We start from the raw sequence: 8,251 nt of genomic DNA, 5'->3' as shown, positions 1-8,251 counted from the left end.
AAAGATATTACTTGGAGTCATTCATGGCATATTTCAAAAGACGTTGCATTCAAGTCGCTGAGTTCAATAAAGATTATTATTAAGTAAATGACAGATTAGGTCATTTATAGTTTGGATATTATGAATTGGTATGCATGCCTGTCAACTTTCGATGTAATGAAAGTTTATCTTTTAAAAACGAATGCAATATTTGTAAAATGTATCATATAGAGGTCAAAAACCTCGCAATGTAACTATATGTATTGTATTCGTCCTTATGGATTAGGACGGGTCGTCTCAAGTGCGCGCCACACTACAATAGTGTGCGCTGCGCACTATATCTTGAAAGTGGGTCAGGTCAGAATGCATTTGAGTGCGCGCACTCATATGCATGTCGCGCACAATGCCTTCCTTTAAAAGAAATTTTTGTTTTGGTCAAGGGCATTTCATGTGAGCCTCTATTACTTATGATTGCTTAAGGAGTTCTGAATCGGAAAAATAGCCATTTAAGGAAATTCGTGATAACTTTGGCATCATTTGTTTGAAATGCTTGAACTTATTCCCATATGGAGACGTAATCAACTTCTACTAGGGCGTAATCCTTCCCAATAAACTTAGGGAATGGTACCATGAAATCTAATCCCCATATGCCAAAGCTCTCACATGCCTGGATATTTGTACGTTGCATCTCATTCCTTGTAAAGATGATTCCTTGCCTTTGAAAAGAATCAAAGCGTTTTACGAGATCTTGAGTATAATCAGCCAATAAAAGCCAAAATCATAGATTTACCTTGCGGTTAAGTTGGCTCCGTGATGATCTCATGTTGGTCTGTGGTTACATTGGTGGAGGATTCCCATTGCATGTTTTCCGTCGACACATATTTTGATGATTTAATCTTGACAGATTTGAATAAGTACGAGCTTTCTAGTAAAATTGTTTGACGTCTCTGTAAAATTATCGGTGAATTGTGGTGTACCAAGGATTATCAGTGAATTGTGATCTGGTTTCTGCTTATTGTAAGCTAATAAGTTGTTCTTTAAGAAATTTGTCTCTGATATCTTGTTCATCAAGTTGTACTATTGATGGGTTTTCTACGCAACACGAAACTTTTTACAAATCAACACGAAAATTTTCACTTTTTGAAAATTAACCACAAAACTTTTCACTTATTACAAATTAACCACACAACTTTTTTACTTTTCAATAACTACAAAAGCTAAGAATAGTATACTTTTCAGTTTTTACAAATCAACACAAATTTTTTCTCTTTTTACAAATCAACCACAAAACTTTTCACTTATTACAAATCAACCACACTTTTCATTTTTTACAAAACAACACAAAACTTTTCATTTTTTTACAAAATCAATCACAAAACTTATCACTTGATACAAATCAATCACATAACTTTTCACCTTTTAATAACTACAAAATTTAAGGATAGTATTTTTTTATATTTTTTACAAATCAACATAAAACTCTTCACTTTTTACAACTCAACCACAAAACTTTCCACTCATTACAAATCAATAACATAACTTTTCACCTTTTAAAACTACTCATTTAATATATATATATGGTCATAATAAAGAGGGAAGCATTTTTTTGGGGAGAAGTGGGAGGAAGTAAATTTTTTACGTTATTTTCAAAAAAATTCCAGACATCAAGTTTAGGTGAAAATATGAACATTTAAAAAATACACTTTCTGATAAATGTTATTATTTAGGTGGGAAAACGATCGTAAAAATAGTTGATAACATTCATCATGAGTAATGTTATTCCTAATAATATTTTTGGAATGTTGTTTCTTTCATCTTATATGAAGTTTTTTTTTTCAAAATTTAGTTCGATACACTAAACCCTAAACCATAAACTCTAAACCATTCGTGTTAAAAATTCAATCTAAACTCTAAACCCTAATTTTCAAATCCTAAACCATAATTTCTAAACCTTAATACCTAAATCGTAATTTTTGAACCACAGTTTTTAAACCCTAATTACTAAACCCTAATTTTTAAACCCTACATAAAAAGATTACTCATGATACATATTTTCATTTTTTTCTTCGAGCATTTTTTTGCTAAAATAATAACATTCATTACAAAGTATCTTTTTTAAATGTTCATATTTTCATGTGATCCTGATGTATGAAAAAAATTTTAAAAAAATGAAAAAAAAATTATTTCCTCCCACTTTCCCCAAAAAAAAGTGTTTCCATCTTAATTATATATATATATATATATATATATATATATATATATATATATATATATATATATATATATATATATATAAGAGGGAAGCACTTTTTTTTGGGGGAAGTAAATTTTTTTCGTTTTTTTCAAAAAAAAATTTCAGGCATCAAGTTTAGGTGAAAATATGAACATTTAAAAAAGACACTTTGTGATAAATATTATTATTTTGACGGTAAAATACTCGAAGAAAAAAATAAAAACATTAAATAAATTGAATGTTTTAATTTTCCGTCCTTTAGATATATAACTAGATATCAAACTTATGCTTGCAAACATACCTTAGGATCTCAATAATCTATCATTATGCCTGTAGGTTTAAAAGGGTCCACCCATAAACAACCCAAGTTATTTCACCCAATAGTTCATTAAATATTTATTTTTTGAAAAACATAGTTCATTAAAAATTAGTGACACTTGTAAGGTACATTCTTCGCATATCCAAGCAATTATGTCCAACTTCCAAGTATCATATTCTTTATATATTTAATCCCCATTGCTACATAACATCATTGTTTTCACGAAGTATAAAATGAATACCAAAACTCACGTTAATTGTGTAATTTGGAGATGTACTTCACTTTTAACAACATTTGAAGTGTGTTCATTTAAATACTCACTAGCCATTTCAATAAGAACCAAACTACTCGCAACAAGAACTATGACATAACTTTTATATATATATATATATATATATATATATATATATATATATATATATATATATATATATATATATATATATATATATATATATATATATATATATATAATAGTTTCAACCATTGTAAACAATGTTTTAACTCAGACAATTCCGAATATTGATATGAGGCGGATCCAGCATAAAGCAATTTGGGTCGACTGTCCCTAGTGTATTTATCCTTTAAACTTCGACGTCTTAAACTATTAAATTAATTTTTTCAAATTTTTAACATTTTGTCCTCGTAAAACAAAATTTTAATCCAGTCACTGCTATTGAATCACTTATCATCTCAAGAATGAGGTGGTTACCGTAAACTAGCATCACCTCTTATGTAAAAGAATCAATTGCATTCAGGAGCGAAAATAATATAGGAGTGGGGTGGATTAGCAATTTTTTGTGCAAAAATTTTAGTTTATTTTATTTTGCCCCAGTGACTTTTTCTTTTGTTCTAAAACCTCCATATTTTGGCCAAAAACCTTCATATTTTGCCAAAAAACCTCCAAATTTTGCCTTAAAAAAGTTGTTACGCTTTTAAACAAAATTTCGGTTCCGGTGAAAAAAAGTCTGCTTACGCCACTGATTGCATTACACAAATACTACCATCATATTTTTCAAAAGTGATTAAAATTTCATACGGTAATAGGTAATTAACTTTTTTTTTTAGAAAGGCAATCATATATTTCAACAAAAACAATTACAAGATCCATAGAGTGAGCCTGCATTCATACAGCAGAACTCACCAAATGATACAGTTCTCACAGTTTACATAAGTTTCACATAATTTACTAACTAAACAAGAGGTTAAGCTAGTAATGTAACTAAACACACTACAATATTAAGTAGCAAAAATAATCGGATTGTGAAGCCAATCATGCCAATCGATAGCCTTCATTTTGCATCTTTTCGCGATCCATTCGTATGACATAACTTGAATGTCACAAATAGCCACGGGAGGATTCCAACTCTTATTTTTAAAAACCTTTTGATGCCGGTTTCTCCAAAAAAAATAGCCACAAACCCAAATAACCGCTTGCCAAATTTTAGAACTCAACATGGTCATCACAATGTTTGAGTTCCCAAGAAAGATCTCGTTTATACTCATGTGTGAACTAATCCCCACCAATAAAAAATCTTGCACCAAACATCAAAAGCATACTTACAGAAAATGATAGAGTGATCAACCGACTCCACGTCATCGTCACATAACGGGCAACGAACGGAGTGTAAGTCAACACCACGTTTATCAAGTTTCATTAGCGCTGGTAATCTTTTTTTCCTCGATTTCCACACAAACACTTCGACTTTTTTAGGAACAAAGTTATTGCTTAGAGATTTTGACATATTAGTACATGCATTTGGAATTTTAGAGTCAATTAAATTCGTCTGCACTTTTGTGGTGAATCGCTTGAATTTAACAGTTGCCAACGCCACGAATCCGCCTTTATTGAATCTATTACTGTTTCTGAAGTTAGCTCGTTCAACGACTCTAACTCCCCGCTTGCACGTCCCGAAGGTTGTCTCGACCAACACCAAGCACTTGTTGAAATCGAACCATTCCAGATCAGCCTGTCTTCAACCGTTGCATTCAGATTTGTCTCGTGTCTCGCCAACCGTTTGAATTTATCTATTAGAGGAATATTACCCACCCAGATGTCGTTCCAGAATGAAGTACTCGAACTGCTACCAATCAATTTGCTGACAGGATTTCTGAAAGATAGACCAGGAGAATCTATGTGTCCACATGTAATAGGTCCTTAATTACATTTGAGCTCTAATCACATCTTATGTTACATAGTTAACTGCTGACTTTTTGAAGCTGTCAATTTAGCCATATTTCCTTGTCAAGACAATAAACAAATTTTTTAAGAGTATAATCTAAACCTAGATTTAATTTAGTGTTAATTCTGCTAAAAATGAAATAGCTATTGCTGAATGTGGTATGATGTGATTGTTGAGAAATTACGGTCTCACTAATTCCCACCACCTAGTCCAACAATAACAGTAAAGGAATAAGAACAATCCACAACACAAGAATTTAAGGTGGAAACTCCAAAACAGGAAAAAAATCACGGACCTCCAAAGAGAGAAATACATTATATCACAAATTGTTACAATGACATAGACAACTCTCTTAAGCCAACTACACTCTCCAAAGTATTTAACTAATACCACTCTCAAACAAGGGTAAGAAAGAAAGATATAATCAAATACTTAAAGTGTATTGGTTGGTGCAAGTTGGAATGAATCCCATGAACTCCTTTTATAACCAAGTCACCCACCTCCAACTTCTTTCTCCCACCGATGTGGGACAACTTCATTTTATATTCAAAGAAGATACTCCTCTTTTCTTCCATCCATCAATATGGTACAAGTAACCATATCATTTTTCTATTAAAAATAAACCAACAAATCTCCACCTTTTTTATAGAAAAAGATAACCATACTTCCACATTGCAAAGATAACCGGCGTAGATGCTTCCTTGACGACAACTTCATGATCCTCATCTTCATGCCGTTGACATTATCTCCCAAGAGACAAAACTTGCATCCCCATCGAACATTATCAAGACCCGATAATCATTGTCTTCACAGACAATCATAACTCTTAATAGAATTATCATACCCCACCATAAAGAGTATCACACTTAGAATATCATATTCCAAGCATTTCACCTCGACACGTGTTGTATAACTAGCTGAACAGTAATGGTGCAACTTCCTATTTGGCTTTTCCTGGAAGTTCCATCAGCTACAACATCCATTTTCACCACACAACCTATATCAATGCCAAACCAATGCCCATGTGCAACTTGTGGAACCGCTAACGAACATCCCTTTTCATGGTGACGCGGACACACCATGATGATGACGTGACTTCAGATGAAATCATCACTCTCCATAACAACTGAGACATCATTAGCGCCTTTGGAGTCATTTGCCGAATTAGCTCCACCTGGACAATTAACCCTTACATGCCCAGTCTTTCCGCACCTCCAGCATACCAGATTCTTCTCGAACTTTTTCTTCCGCCTATCCGAACACAACAATACCGTACTTTCTGATGACTAGACCCCGTTACCTTCCAGTCTTTTCTCCTCGGATAGGAGCTTGCTAACGTCTTCAAACTTTAGTGTTTCTTTCCCATACATCAAATTAGGTTTCATGTGCTCATAGGACGATGACAAAGATAATATCAGCCTCAAAGCTTTATCTTCATCTTCACCTTTAACTCCAGTACAATACCTTTAAGAATACTCAGATGATCTGAAATCTTTGAACCCACATCCATACACAAAGTATGAAACTGTTCTTTAAGACACAACCGATTTGAGATGCCCTTGCCCTGGTACAACTGCTCCAACTTATCCCAAAGTTCCTTAGCCGTTGATAACCCGTGCACATTTGCATGCATGTTCTTTGCAAGACACAAACGAATCGCACTTGCCGCCCTCAAATCCATATCATCCTATTCTTCTTCATCGAACTTACAGCTAGAATCACTGTCGGAAACAAAGGTGGGTTTACGTTTACCTTTCAATGCCTTGTGTAAACCGGACTGAATCAACACATCCTTGATTTGGACCTGCCACAAGCCAAAATTGATCCACCCATCAAATTTCTCTACATCAGACCTCATCGGACTGAGCTTTGACATCGTATCTGTATCCTATAAACAACAGTTTCTCTGATTTTGCCCACATTTCGACTGGCCGACAGATGTGATGGAGTGGAGCACAGGATCCGTTAAATTGGAGAATCAAACACCCGGTCCACTACAAATTATTGACACCACTTACTCCGAATCAAAAAAAATATTGTCTAACCAGATACCTGTAACGACCCAACCCGTTATACAATTGAATACGCGAGATATTTTTTTTAATAACAAAAAGGTGCGCGACGCGCAGCCCCTCATGTGCGTGGCGCTTTTCACAACACATTATAATAAGTAAAACTAACACGTTTCAATAATAAAATAAGTTTTACGACACCGGGCCCACATCATCTCGAATTACGAGTTTCGTACAAAATATAAGTTTCGACCAAATTAGTTTAAATTTCAAACGACACTAGAGCATGATGTTTGGGGGTTAAACTACCCAACTCTTGGTCAAACTTCAAAAGCTAAACGTCCAAAAGCTTCTCCTAACATAACGCAGCGGGATCACTAGTCCAAACGAATACCCTTTTCCTTGTCCACGCCGGAGCCTATAAAAAGGTAAACAACTAGAGGGTAAACAAAACGCTTAATGAATGCAATAATTATACACGTATATATATGATCTACTTACTTGCAATCACTTACACAATTACCTCATACATGCTAGTATTTAAATTAGCATACCATCGTAAAGTATAATGCTAAATCCGATAACACAAGCTAGCACAACAATAGCATATAACAAGAACAATATAATATGCAACACTACAACTACACAACCATGGTTAATGATAGTGTTTCAAATGAACATATATTTAGGCGCAATATCCTTCCAATATGTAAAGTTTTTACTTGCAATTGTTCTATTTCCAAGTAATATTCGTTTAAATAAATAAGTACGAAGACTGAAGACACAAATGACGATTTGAAGACGCAAATAACCAAAAAGCTCAAATGTACAAGATACAATCCAAGTGGTTCAATTTATGGATGAGAAACGTCTAAAAATGACAAGAGTACAAGCCACGGAACGCAAAGTACAAGATATCTAAGCGTACGAAAAGGCGTTCGAAAATTCAGAACTGAGACATAAACCGAGCATCAACGTACAACTCAATGGAGCTAAAATTACAAGTCAACTATGCACAAGAATATAATATAATATATATATATATATAATTATATAAAATTATATATTATTATATTATATATTATAATATTCAGCAGCCCACGTTTAACTCAATTTGGTGAGCTGGAATCCGAAGCTCCGCACTCGCGGAGCTGTAAGGCACAAAAGTACCGCACTCGCGGAGCAGCCAAATTCAAAATCTGCTTATAAAAGGCACAAGCTTCTGCCAAATCCATTACCCCTTTTCCAACCTCAATCTCTCTATACGTATTTATATTTATAATTATAATTAAGTTTAATTTAAGATTAATAATAATAATAATAAGGTTATTGTAAGAAATGTTTTATGGGTTTTAAAGTCAGAACTCTGTCCGTGTAACGCTACGCGATAAATAATCACTGTAAGCTATGTTCTTTCTTTTTCAATTAATGTATCGTAACTAAGTTATTATTATGCTTATTCTAAATAATCACTTGTGTAATATTTTGTCGTATTTTGCAGTAAACAATAATAGTATTTCGTACC

The sequence above is a fragment of the Rutidosis leptorrhynchoides genome, chromosome 2, assembly GCF_046630445.1.
Source record: "Rutidosis leptorrhynchoides isolate AG116_Rl617_1_P2 chromosome 2, CSIRO_AGI_Rlap_v1, whole genome shotgun sequence".
Classification (NCBI taxonomy): Eukaryota; Viridiplantae; Streptophyta; class Magnoliopsida; order Asterales; family Asteraceae; genus Rutidosis; species Rutidosis leptorrhynchoides.
The sequence above is the reverse complement of the archived record's forward strand: the minus strand, read 5'-3'. Positions refer to the sequence as shown.